This window comes from Psittacula echo (genome assembly GCF_963264785.1).
Source record: "Psittacula echo genome assembly, chromosome: 2".
In the NCBI taxonomy this organism is placed as follows: Eukaryota; Metazoa; Chordata; class Aves; order Psittaciformes; family Psittacidae; genus Psittacula; species Psittacula echo.
The window spans coordinates 70,665,996-70,680,398 of record NC_137737.1 but is presented as its reverse complement, the minus strand read 5'-3'; the positions used below and the strand labels follow the sequence as shown (position 1 = coordinate 70,680,398).

General features: G+C 41.1%; 1 long non-coding RNA gene across 1 annotated transcript; it reads right to left on the bottom strand.

Annotated features, from left to right (window-relative positions):
* Window positions 1-356: 356 nt before the first annotated feature.
* LOC308217565 lies at window positions 357-3,060 on the bottom strand. The gene is made up of 3 exons (XR_013956265.1): window positions 2,926-3,060; window positions 1,482-1,628; window positions 357-472 (listed from the first exon to the last, which is right to left on the bottom strand). It is a non-coding gene; the product is annotated as an uncharacterized lncRNA (long non-coding RNA).
* Between the last annotated feature and the right edge of the window lie 11,343 nt (window positions 3,061-14,403).

The window sequence follows — 14,403 nt, the reverse complement described above, 5'->3', positions numbered from 1 at the left end:
AAATTAAACCAGGTCTCAGTGAACCCAAATCAAACATCCCATTTCCCAGGTGTTTTAAGGGGCCATACGACTGACTGAAAAGATTTCATTTTGACTCAAAGTGAGAATAACATGCCTTCACCAAGGAAAAGGCACTGTCTTCTGCCATTTCATGTGTAAATAGTTGCTGCCTCTGCTTCCACCAAACCTCAAAGCTCATTATAGCTGAAGTGCTAACCCATGAGAAAAGCCCAGAACACAGAAGCATGGCATGGAGACATTACAGCTTTTATCCTTCATAGAATTAGTTTGTTTAATTTTGATGAGATAGAAGGGAAAATAAAGGATACACATGAAAAGACACCTTGTTACATCACCTCAGCAGTTCCATGAGTGTCTTTTCTTGTACTTTTTCCTTCCCTTTCTTTTTTTAGCATTTCGAGGGATCTCAAGTGAGTCAAAGTGTCCTTTACTCTCTCACGCACAAGAGGAGCTGCAAAACATGTCACAGAAGTTACATCTTTGAAGAGCCAGATACAAAAAACAGATTCTGCAGCAGCATTAAACATAAATTACACAGCACAAACCCTGAGCTTTCTCTTAGAGCTGGCATCTTGCTTTTGTTGTCTCCAAACATGCAAGCAACACTTGGATGTGCTTTGTGCACTCCTGTTATCCTTTCTTCTGGGGTGGGGGGAAGACAAAAAAATAACTTGGCAGAGAAACCGTTAATTTAACAAATGAAGAACAGAGAAGGAACCTGTGAGAAATGCCAGCATCAGATACAGGAAAATGAGAAACCAAAAGGGAAATGTTGTGCAAAGTGCTTAAAGTGTCCAGGAGCAGTGCAGAAAAGCTGTGCAAAACCAAAAAGCAGGAAGAAACATGTAGTCTCTATGCATGCATGCATCGGGAGAGGAAACAGATGATCGCAAGGCACACATGCAAACTTTTGTTAAGAACAAAGAGACCTGAACTCCTCTTTTTTGCTTTTGTAATTTTCCGTTCCCCCTCCCCACCATGAATTTCTGCATGTGTTTGACTGGATCACTGAATACAAAACCACAAAACCTGAGTGCTTACTCACAAATACATAGGCATATGTGACCCTTCTCATAGATGCAGGACATACAACTTTCTGTAATAATAGGCAGAGGATGCAGATGTTCACTATTTGTAAAACCATTGCTTTTCCAATTAAATTGAATGTAGGTGCTCCTCTCTGAAAATTTAACCTAGGGACTTTCATTCCACTACACCAGTAAAATGTACACAGTGAAGAGGTTCTTCAAGGAAGAGTGAGGGAAAAAAACAGCGGAATTTATCACATCCTTCTTCAATTTTAATGAGGGAAAAAATGGAGGAAAGACACTGGAAGCAAAATCAATCTGCTGCTCTTGATTTAGTTCTTTGTTTAGTGACAATTTGACTCATAAGACCAAATTATCTGTGGGGAAATAATTTCAGTTCAAGGCAATTTCGCCGGTAGACAAGTTGCTTACCTTTCTTTCTCAGGTCTGTGTGCTTCCCCCCTTTGTTCTCTGAACCTGAGAATATCTTTAATTTCAGGGCATTTCTTTATCAGCCTTTCAAATGAGATCTTCAAAGTGAGAAGCATTTTCTCCATACAACTAAACTTCTTTTCATACCTATAACAAGTTTTAAAGCAAATTAGAAATTCCTTTAGCTGCAAAACACCAGGGAAAAGAGATTTTGGAATACACAGCATTTTCATTACAAGAAAGAGTAAGTGAGACACACTGACTGATTTGAAGTCTATGTGATAGGGAAAAAAAATAACCTTTCATCAGACCCATAATTCATTAATACTGTTCCCCACCTCCCATCTGGAAGCCAGTCATATCGCTGGATATATTGTGCATCAGCACAACAATTTCAGCCCTATTAACCCAAATCACGATAGAAAAATTGACATTTATTTCTGCTATTTTTTTACTTTCCCAGGGATTTAACTTTATTTGCGACTTAGGTAAAAATAAATTTTGAGGATCCTAACTGTGGGTTTGAATCTAGCTGTTTGGAATTTATGTTCTACTTCTCATTTTCAGCCCTGGTATTTCTTTGCAAGATATCTCACTGGGAAGCAACCAGAAAAACATTTCCTTATTTCCTTTTTTTTTTCTTTTTTTTTTTTTTTTTTAGGATTTTAAATGTCATGTAAGAAAGATAAAATGACCATCAATAGCTCCCAGGGGGAAGACTGGAAATATAGGAGATTCATGAGCAGTTCTAATGCATTAGCTTCTCCCACACATTCAAAACCCACATGAAAATTGGAACCCACACAGTAAAAGCCCTCATGAATATGTGCACCACTTAGAAATTTAAACAGTCTTCTAATAGAAGAAGATAACCTATTAAAGGCAAGAGTGCCCATCTACCAACATAACGTTCATGCTCCTCAGACTGCTGGGGCTCTCTATTTTGCTATTAAAGCCCTTCCTGCTTTTTTCTTTTGTGTGTCACTGAGATGGAAGCCTAAAAAAGGTGTTGTTTCCCAGGAGGAATCTCTGCTTCCTTGCTTGCCTGTATTGAGGGAACAGGGATGTAACGGCTAAGCAATGGGGATGAAAGGCTGACAGCATGGCAAGATTATTGGGAGCTGACCCACTGGCATTGTCTTTCATATCTCCACAGTCCTTTCCAATTTGTATTTGCTAATCCAATTTCCACTGCCAATGTCGGTAGGCCCTCTTCTTCATTTTTTCCTCTGACTAGCATCACCTCAAGGCTAACCATGACCAATTGCTATCTAAAACCTCTGCAAGGACCAAATCCACATCTCTCTATACCCTGACAAATCCCCTAAAGAAATACTCCCATCCATACCAAGGAGATACACTGCTACTAGAGAGCAGCTGCTGTAAGAGCAGTCCTCATCCTGGTGAAATGTGTCTTGAGAGACAGCAGAAACACTCATCTCACCTGAACGTTCAGGACAGTATTTCTATGTCCATCCACTTTTCAGTCCTGAGACAGGCTGAGAGTTCACATATCGTGAGTTACGATGGCTTAAGTGATGAGTGACTGTCTCAGTGGAGAAGCAGCACAGGACACCTGAACCCACCCAACATTTTGCTGCCACGGTTGAAAAGGGGAAGTCCTACACTCCCCATATCGCTCTTAGACATGCTGTCTTGCTTATCTTCCACCAGCTCTGGTGCTTGCTGGGAGCAGCTGAGAATTGATACAACCCAGTAATCCAGCGGCAAATTATCTCAGAAAAAGCAATTTATTTTCTGCCAGTATAGGAGTGACATCGGTTCAGTAAAAAGTTTTACGAGCTGCAAAGTCAGCACAAGACTGAGAGCAAGAGCAGGGGTAGAGAGGACAAGGAGGAAGAGGATCTTTTCCCCTCAGCAGATGTAAGTTGTTTGTAAGACTCAGCCATAACTTGCAACTTCACCTTTGGGATCACACAGATGTTGCCTCCCATCACTATGAAGGCATCCAAGCAGAGTGGTGAGAAAGGAAGGGTAAAAATTCTTTGGAGTGCACTTTGACAGAAAAAAGAAAAACATGTGAATAGAGTTGTCCAAACATATATTTTTTTGTGGGAGAAAATTGCAGGATGTGTATTTTAGGAGAGGTGATATTTTTAATCCTTTTTTATTTTTTATTTTTATTCATTAAGTCTACTTAACATTAATCACAAACAAACATTTGGCACAAAGGATAGCCTTATTAATGATTCAGTGCCTTGGTTCTTCCAGTGAGGGGAAGCACTGAAATCCAGCATTTTACAGGCTGGATAACAAGCTGTTAAAAAATAACTGAGAAAACTCCTAACCTTTTCAGGGAGGCGTAGAAAAGGGAAAGGGAAAGGGAAAGGGAAGAGAAAGGAATAGGTCATTATACATCACAAAACCAGATCACAAATTTCTTTTTTTGTTTTAGTTCTTTGCAGGTTTCTTTTCAAGTAAAGGACACGACTTTTAAAAAGCCTTTAACAGCACTACTTTGCACTTTTAATAAAGACTTCCTAAAGACATTAACTTCCACATGGCCCATAGCCTTTTCCTCTGGGGCAGACATGAAATGGCTGTTCTGGCAGCAACTAATGCTCTCACAGCCAAACATCTACATCCCTGTAATCAAGCATAGCTGGGTTCTTACCCAAGAGTAGTGCCCTCAGGGCTCCTCTTCTCAGTGCAACTACTGAAGCATTGGCTATTACCACCATACCAATGAAGTCCTCAAAAGTCATCCCCAACCTGGGAATCAGGCCTGTGTGGGTAGAAACTGCATCATCCAACAGTATGAACTTATCCATACTTAGGGAAAATATCATCACAGTAACAGCTCAGAGAGACAGGCAGCCAAAATTTTCTCCCTGCATACCTGTTTCATGGGTTTATATCATTAATGATCTCTTCCTCTTATGGACCAAACACTGCACAAAGAGCCCACAGTGGCCTTCAGGTATATATTATTTACTGTGATCTCAGGAGGTCCATGCTAAAAGCAGCCTGGGAAAGCAGGCTATATTTTATCCACCACATGACCTAGTTTCAGCAGCTCTATGGAGCACTTCTGTCACCAGCAACAGGGCTGAATAATGTTCAGTGAAGTAGGTGATGAGTTACGTGAAACTAGCTTCCAGAGGAAATTAATTTCCACAGAGAGGCTCTGGCTACTTGAACTTTGTTTTAAAAAGCTGTGTTTTTTTGCTGTCAAAGTTAATGAAGAAAGGTAGCTGACAGACTGCTGCATAGTCTGTGTTATCTCACAGCCACCTTCATTCCAGCAGCAGAAGCAGCAGCGGAATAGGAACATCCACTGAAAAGAGCTTCCATGCGCACCGATTTTACTGTTTTTCTTGCAACTGCCACATCTACTGCCCTAATATTGCCATAAGAGATAATCAAACCGACTTTTAATACAATGCTGCGCATATGACATCTCTGCCAAGACCATTCTCAAGCAGAAGAACAGATTGCAATAAAGTACTGCATGCTCAGCCTTCTGCCTGGGAATGTAGGTAGGAGATAACATCTATAAAACTCCCACCACTCCTTACAAGCACACGATCTCCAAAAGAAGTTATTTTTCTGCTTTTATTTTGCCAGACTTACCACAGTGGATCTCCCTTCAGGGTTTCCAACTCTCTGCCCTGCGCTTGACCTAGGCTTTGCATGCTGCAAGATTCTGGAGGCCCTTGACTGAGATTTTAGTCCATACATTAGTATAAAGGTAGTATTAAGCCCATCAGTCTGAAGAAAGCATCCTCCATATTACATCCAAACTGCAAGATTTATCCTAAAATTTAGGACAAACTACTTTGTGGAACCTGAGTACAGTTCATTCACACCCAGGTAAGTTGCTGCTTCTAATAGTGCTTACCTCAAACATCTCACAACATCTGTTGTCTCTCATCATGTTCAAAAGTATGACTGTCTACATTTCAAAGATACATGGGAATATGTGGGAAAAATGCAAAAGAATCTTCTACTGTGGAGCGGCTGCTTTTCCACACTGTTAATCTTAGCACAGAAAATCAGGCAACTCAGGATCCTTTGCATGAATATTGCTGGAAAACACACTTTGATGTGATCAGATGCTTCATAGTAGTTCCTCACTGAGTATATCAGGAAACAGCAAATGGGCTGAAGCAAAGATTTCACAAGATGGTATTTCCTTGTGGTGCTCTCTATCGAGATTTAGAAGAAAAATGATTAAAAACTTGAAGGGTTTTTACTTCACTGTCTTTGAGGCCCCATGTGCTTGCCAAGAATCAGGTAAAAGCATGTGCAAACTGAAAAAAAAATTTTAGAAAGCAATGCTCAAAAATATCAGGAACAGCTGTTTAGGCATATATCTTACCTGAGACACAGCCACAGGCAAGAACAAAAGGGATCTCCCACCTACCTTTCAGCTGCCCAGGGAATGTAGATACAAGACTAACAACTTCTTGGTCTTTACCTATCTTTACCTTACTCTTTCATACAGTATTTTATATGTTTGGCTAGACGCCATGGAAATGTCCCACACACTTCGTTAGCTGAAAAGCTTCTCAATAGCATAGTCGTGGGGTTTCCTACAATGAAACTCAAATGTGCATCTGCTTTTCTTAACATTTCTAGATCTTCTGATCAGTATTAAATTCAGCCACATCTGATTCATAGGAGTATATACCCAGCCTTCTCACCAGTACTCACCAGCCATTAGCATACAAAATTAATGACTCAGTTCCTCATCAGACTGCTTTAGAAATAGAACAGTTTTTTAAACAATTATGACTTCGGAGGAGATTTGTCTTCAGATTTTTTATGTTGATCAAACTCTTCTTTGTAGCCACCAACATCAGAATCTTTTTAAAAATAGAAACATGAAAGTCATAAGAAATAGCATGGCTCTAGAAGTCCATGCTACACAGTCAAAATAAATGCATGAAGCTTGATAGCTTTTTTCCACTTGTTAACTTCACAAGCTTTGTAGACAATCTAGAACAACCTGTCAGCACCAGGTATATAGGCAGCCCTTGGATTTTTGGAGGGAAAGGAGGCAGCAGGAAGGTCAGAGATCCCTGCCCTTGAGGGTAGGGAAAGCAGCAGGTAAGAGTGGAAATGCAGCTCTTCACATGAGCACCCTGTGGAGGTGTACCTCCTCTTCTCTGTAGAGAAGGAGCTGTACTATTTGCAGCTATAGCATGAGGTCAGTAAGCAATGCCCTTGGTCCCTAAGCTTCAACTGCAATGAAATCAGAAGCAATAGCTGGAAGTCTCTAAGTTAAAGACAAATTTTTGATTGTTGTCTTTGAGTCTAGGAAGTGGAAATATGCACGCAGACCTAAGTCTTGATGTCCCACAAAACACACCAGATGCACAGGTAGTAAAACGCTACCACATGAAAACTAACTTCAGATCTTGGAAGACCTCTTGTACTATTCTTCCAAGAATATATTCACGCCAATTAATTTATTCCTGCTCTAAGCCATATTAGCTGCTAAAAAAGCCAGAGGGTGGGGGATACCAAAGCTTGTTTTATATAAGAAAAAAGAATTCTTCTTTTCCATTCCCCTTCTAACTAGAAACATCTGACCAGTGTTGTCAAACTAGACTATATTTACTTCCAAGAAAAAGATCAAGTTGGATCTTCACTGGCAGCATAAATGGTCTCAGAAAAATGTGTGAGTGACAAAATCAAAGTAAAACCTGAAAAGACACAGAGGGCTAAAATCAAAATGTTTGTCACTTCAGCCTTCAAAGTTTTTCCTTTCTTTCTTCAGGTGCCTCTCCATTCTCTCAGCATTTCACTACAATTGCTATTAAATGGGGATCTGTCCTATTTCATCTGATGTGAGAAGAGGTGATATTCTCCAGGTCTAAGGAGGACCACGCTGTAGTCCTGCTGCCTGCCTTTTTCACTACAGAACTGTGGTAGCAAAACAGCTCACAAGAGACAACGCAGTTCCAGCTGGGCACTGTAATTGGGTGGGGTGCTAAGATAAAAATGCTAAAATAGCAGCCCAAAGTGGAGGAGTGAATGAAAACCCTGCTGCTATGCCAGATACATCAGGGGGTCAGGAAGTGAAAGCCCTGTGCATGCAGGCATGTGCATAGGCACCAGAAATGAACATATGTCCTAAAAATAAATCACCTTTCATCATTAAACTCATCAAAAGTGCTCGTGTGTGTTGAATGATTATTTGCATAATCTTACCTGCATTTCTGTGCTATGCATCAACTCTGGTCTGCACAGCAGGGGCAGGTCACTCGGATAAAAACCCTGATATTTTCCAACTCCTTTTAAGAGTCTGCATCCACATAGGGACCGTGACAGCTGCTGGACTGACAACCCCGAAGCAGCATGTTACTGCAGCATGTTACTGCAGCTTGGAGCAGCTGCGGCACAGTGGTCAGTGCTGTGTGTCCCCCTCAGCATCAGCCTGATGCAAAGGGACCACAGCAGGGGGGAGCTGGACTTAGAGCTGATGCCTTTTTAGCTTCTCTGCTGAAAGGTGCCAAGTTTTCAGTGTTGATTAATTGTATGCAGGGTCTTTCCCCAGGGCAGGGGCAGGAGCCACCACCTCATGTCACCAGCTGGTGAGCAGGCACCACAGATTTGTACCAGCAGTCAAGAAGTGCAAAGGCAGATCCTGCTGTTTGCTGCATGGATAGAGAAGAGATCTGATCCGGAGAGCAGCCTCAGCCTGTCCCTTCGATCCAGGCAGTTCAGAGCCTCTTCTGACAAGACAAATGTTGCATTTGCATTTCCCTTTCCCACGTCGGGTACTGGGAACATATCGCTGACAGCAATCATACAGGCTGTACATCACGCAGCGCTTCTGAGGTCTCCTTTTGTGTGTTCACAATAAAAATACCATGAAAATCCATTGGCACAGGTCATCTTTCAAGTCACAGTGTTTGCTAAGTGAAGAGAAACATATGCAAGGCCTAATGTTGTCTCATTCAGGGCAGCTCTGACTGCATGCTGGAAGCTTCCTCAGCACAGTAATTGCTAACACCCCAGGTTTTTTTACAAAGTGTTGAAACTGCAGTTTAAGTGAAACACATCTGCTAGTCAAGATATAAGCCATTTTTGAAAACACAGTATATGTTACAGAGCCAGAATATACTGCCATTGTACCACTGCCCTTCTTTGAAAGGTGAGGAAAGGAAAGGGTCAGCCTCCTTGATCTAGCAAGCCAGACATACAGCAAAATCTCCATGTACCATGTACCAGCCTCCTACTGCTCACTCAGCCTCCCCCAGCCAGGACCTCATCCTCAAACACCTCCACGTCTGAGAGTCTGCATCCATCCCCAAACCTCTCTGCATCTGAGGGCCTGGAGGATGGCAGCCCTGCCACAGCTCCTGCCAGAGATGCTGCCTGTCCCCCTAAAAGCAGGCAGAGGAGCCACACTTTGCTCCCTCACACAGAAGAAAGCTCCTGTGCTGTGCAGAAGAGCCGCCCTTCAATAATTTGCAATCCCCAGGAAGCCCAGAAGCAGCTTTCTGCTCACCTTTGCATTGGATGCTATTAAAAATAGGCATGGACCATAATTTCTTTACAAATGCAAAGTCTTGATTCTCCCTATCTTTTAATTTGCCTGCAACTCAGAAACCATCCCATCACCTTGAAAGCTAAGAGAGAAACTGTGAAACAGTACAAATATCATACATCTCCAAATACACCTGTGAGCAGGTAGTTGGAAAGGAATAGAGCAAATGAGATCTTCTGGGCCTGGGAACTTGTATCTGGAGAGCAAACCAAACAAGCTGCTTCCCAAAGGGCCCTTTGCATGCAAGTTTGAAAGGAAGAGGCTGAAAATCAGCATAGGCAAAGGAATCTTCTTTTTTCAGATTAGTCCTTCAATAGTGGAAGAGTAAAGATACATTTTCGGAAGTACTGTTGTGGCTTAATCTTCCTAAATACCATTTCACAGGAGGCCAAGCACCCTGCATTTTTAAGAAGACTTCATAGACTGTTTATCTAAATATAATCTCCCACAAACATTTATAGGGAGAGTTTTATTTAATTCAGCCTCTGATCTATATACACATCATTGGTATTAGGATAACCAGGCCCTGAACCAGATTGGAAGCCGTGTGGGAGCTTTATTTGGGATATTAAAGTAGCACAGTTCAGTATATTATTTCATTTGTAGTAGACTGCTGGGAATTAGAGGTTAGTCATATGGGGATTTTAACTGTTGTGTAGTTACGAGAGGCTGACTCAATGGCTTTCCTGTTGTAAAATGTCATCCAACTGTCTTGTTACTTCTAATTACAAGATTAAGAAGTTAAAATACTTAAATCCCCAAAGAAAGGCTTGAAGTTTTGTGGGACGGCAAGAGAAAAGCACAGAAGGAGAGTAGAAAGGTATCTGCAATCACAGTTCAACACTTTTCTCACAAGTAACTAGAAAAATGGCATTAATGCTTCCAAATTTAATTTTCTCTCCATGACCCTCTGTCAGATTCAGTTTACAAGTCGATTTCCTATTATTAATTGTCAACCTTGAAAATTCCACCTGGGATCCACAAATCAAGTTGTGTCTCTTTATGTCCCCTAAATCACCATAATGAAGATTCTGCCCTTAGTAATTTACCTATTGGTGCTTTGGAGATGCAGACCAGCATCCATCTTACTCACCCCTGCAATGCCTGTGCATGCTGGATCTTTTCTGAAGAAGCGCTGTATTTTCCATGTTGAAGAGACTAAGACAGACATTTCCCAAGCAGCCTCACTTTTCTTCTCCACTCTCTGCAAACAGCCTCTATATGTTGCATGCATATTGCTGGGATGCTCAGAGAATCATGAAAGATAGGTCTTAAAATATTGGAAAAGATACACACAGTGAAGGATCAGATGTGATTACCTACTGCTTTGCCCTGATCTAAATGTTGACTGTCATAGTAAGTGGAACAGGCAGAGGATGGAAACAAAAGAATGGGGAAAACTTCACCACCACAGAAACGTTTCAGTATACCCTGCATTCACTAGGTTTTATTTCCTGTGCACACAGGAATCCAGGTTTCTGTGACATCCAAATTCTTTTTCCACCAGTATGAGTAACTACTATTTGTTATTAGCAGACAGCACTTGTCATATTAGAAGTCCATCTTTCTTAATATTCTAGACTTCGTATTGATTTCATTTACACAAACATACTGCCTATTTAAGCTTGTACTTTTAGGAAAGTGATAGTGCTTTACTTTAGGAAGTGTCACTTGCTAGATTCACATATGGCAATTGCATGGTGAGTTGAAAAAGAAGCAATCAAGGGCTGTGTGTAGGAGTTCCTGATTTGTGCCTCAGAGTTACTGCTTCTCTGCCAGGTATAAAGGCAGAGACAGAACAAACTCTTCCAGCAAAAATAACACTATTTTTGACTGCTCGCACATAACCAAGATCATGGATCAGATTTCTCATGTCAGTCATGCTATTCTATTAGCCAGCTCTAGAGTCTGTATTGAAAATCTGTGTTTTACTGCCTGTGGTCCAGTTTCCGCTAATCATTTAGGTAGGCCAAAATTATCTGACTCCAGAACCTTTGTTATTTACTGCCCCAAACACGAAATCAAGTCAAAAATCCATATATCAATCATAAACCTAAAATTTTCTCATATCAATTCACAGGATGGAAAATTGCCAAGAAGTTTGTGATTTTCATTCCATTTGTTCATGAAATTCTTGGGATGGTGAAGCCAGGAAGAAGATCACTATGTAGCCATTAAACAAATGCCAAGGAAAACTACAACCTGTTAAGAAAAATTAGCTATATAACACTTCAACAAATACTGAATGTGGTCCATTCTCTATGAAACCAAGACTCTCCTTGCAAAATCACATTTTTCCTCAGCAGTTGCTTGAAAGACAGCCTTTTACAGGTTGTTTAAACAGTTGCAGAACTGAAGCCTCATATATGTAATGATCTTGGCCGTATCTCATTTTTCCCTTGCCTTTGTTTACAGGGGTCCAAAATAGCCACTGTTAATTGAATAAGCAGAGCAATCCTGATGTAACTTTAATCTCAGGAATTCCCTAAGCACCTGAATGTGGGATGCAGGGGAGGTATGTCAAGATAGGCATCTGTCTCTGACACACCACAGCATTTTCTTACAGTCTTTTCAAACAAGTACGGTTGTGATGCTATTCTCCCTCTGGGAGACTGAGTGAGCAAATACACCTCACAGCCAGTAGCATTTTGTGTATTTCTCCCTTGCTCTTCAAAGCTTTAGCTTAAGAACATACACTGTGTAAAATGGTAGTTTTACTGTCACAGGTAGAGACAGCTTAGTACCTTGAATAATCTAGTGGGTTACCCAGTGATGCCAGTGACTACTCCTAGAAGGACAAAGGATAATAATCTCTTATTTTCCTTTTGAGAGGAATAACCCATCCTTACTTTCTTGATTTCCAAATGCTAAAACCCTAAATCATTGCTGAACTACTGTCAAGGTGATTACCTTCATCCATGTCATCATTTTAACTCCTTTTAAACATTCAGTCTTCCTCACACTTTGTGGCAATGAGTTCCACTGCTTATCAAGCAGTGTGGGGAGAGTTCTTCCTCGAAGATCTTTAAACCTGTTTCCTCAGTGAATTTCACCAGGTTTTATTGCATTATGGCAGCCCAGAGCAGTTCATTACCCACTTTCTCCATGCTGTTCACAACTGACCTCTATGGCACCCCCCAACTGCCTCCCCACAGTCACGTTTTTTTTTCCTTGACTGAAGAATGTGACTTAGTCTCATGACATATAAGCTACAGCATCTATCCTCCTCCTTGCCCTTTTCTGAACATTTTCAAGTCCTACTGAATCCTATTTGAGATGATCAGAACTGCATAGATTTATACAGGGACATAATGATATTAGATCACCATTCCCTTTCTGATCATGTCTAGCCTTCCATCATGAGGTCACGAGAGAACTGAAATAGCTGTCATAATGCAGAAGTAGTATCTTCAGTGCCCCAGCTGAAACAGCTTTGGTTACAGTGGATCCAGGCTCAGATGAATGAGAGGATGTCACCAATAAAAGCGAAAAAATAAAATGAAATAAAATGAGGCAGTCAGGTTAGAATTTATTTGAAAAGAGGAGATAGTGAGATAATGAAAAATGTACGCAGGCTTTCCCAGCACAGTGTTTTGGAGGGGTGGAAAAAAAATCAGATTTTATTTTCAAGCTGTGATTTGAAAAAGTGTCACTGAGGAAACCATACCAGAAATTTAGGATATGTCTATGCTGCACAATGCTAATTTGCCCAGCTGAGTTCTGTGCTAATGCAGCTATATTGCTTACAGTACTTACTGCTAACTAGTTTAGAGCTGTCTCTGAAATCTCTTCACCAAATTGCACTGTGCAATGGAGAGATACTTTTTTCAGTCTTCAACACTGCAGGACACCTTGAAAAGGCAGGTATCACACTATCTCCTCTATATGAGCAGAACAGTGGCTATGGTACCCTTGCAGACATGGAACGTTAAATATACCTCGCAAAAAGACCCTAGCCAGGACAACCTTATGCAGCTTAAGTGAGCATAGATGAATATGCCTAGAGATTTCAACAGAAGTGCTCTCAGGCACAAAATCATATCCAGGCATATGGGTGTTCTGAAGCAGTAGGGTCTAGAATCTGTAAACCCCTCATGCTAGAGAACTACCTCTTCAGACCCTGTGTGTGATATTATGCTATTGGGTGACAATGCCAAACAAATGGGTGTTGTACCTTGAGCACAGCACTTAAAACACACTTGAATGCATCTTACTGTACACAGGCTCAAAACATAAAAGCTGGACTGTGTCTTGCTAACTGTGTTAGCTCTGCTCCGAAGAGAAAAGTTATTTCTGGCCATAACAACAGGGCAACATCAGCCTGTGGACAGAGGGTTGGTGCTCATTGAGGGCCAAGGTCTTCCTCTGGAGAAGGGTCACACATTGTTACAGCCTTGTTCCTGCGTTTACCTAAACCCTTTCACCACAAGAAAGCCTGTGGGACATCTCCATCTGCCTTGTGCTGTCTGGTATGACCCCAAATCCACAAGGAATGGAAAACCTCAGGCTGCTGAGCCCCATCCGAGAGCATGCAATGACACAGCACTGAGCAGTGCCTGGAGGGGACGTACTCAAACATTTCTGAGTAGCTCTTCACTGAAACAGGCGCAAAATAATCACACTTCCTGGACATGGGGGTAGCTATCTTCACAAGCTGGTCTGGGAGAAACGAGTATTAAATTAACAGCTACCCATGACACACAAAACTGACATGATGGCTGGTCTATTTTTGGCCTGATTCCTGTCTGTCAACTCCCTTTAGTGAATTTTCTCCTTAGCTAATTTTAACCAAATTTGAAAGAAGGGCTGGAGTCTCACAGATAATTATGTTTTTATAAGTTTCACGGATCTGGCAGCTGGAGAGGGAAGAAAGACCAAAATTAGTGCTTTCCATTAAGGGAAAGTAGGCAAAACTCAGCCACTATATATTTCAGCCAGCCTGAGACAGCCAAACCCATATGTATTCAGTAGCAGACTAGAATCACTAGTGTTTGCTCTTGCCAGAGCTGGTAGTTTTGCACTGGTGTACAGTTTAGGACACAAACTCACAGACATCCAGTTTCATTAGTTCTGCTATTGTCATAACAGTTTCTATTATTTTGTTAAGTTATTGGTAATAGCAGAGCATCCACTGAAATAAGGATGATCTGTGAAAGAGCGGTCAAAAATATCTATTTTATTGTAGAAAAAAAAGAGTAATGACAACATCTCAGCTGTGACTTTTACTCTCCTTGAGCAGTGTGGTTTTCAACTTTTAATCCTAATGTTATTAGAAAGTAAGATTGGGCAGTGAATTTTGTCATTATTAGAAACAGAATTCAAAGCATCTCAAGCCAATCTTCAGTTATGCATCAAATTAAGGAAAATTGTGTTTTGCCTTGAAATTAAAAAGAAAAACAA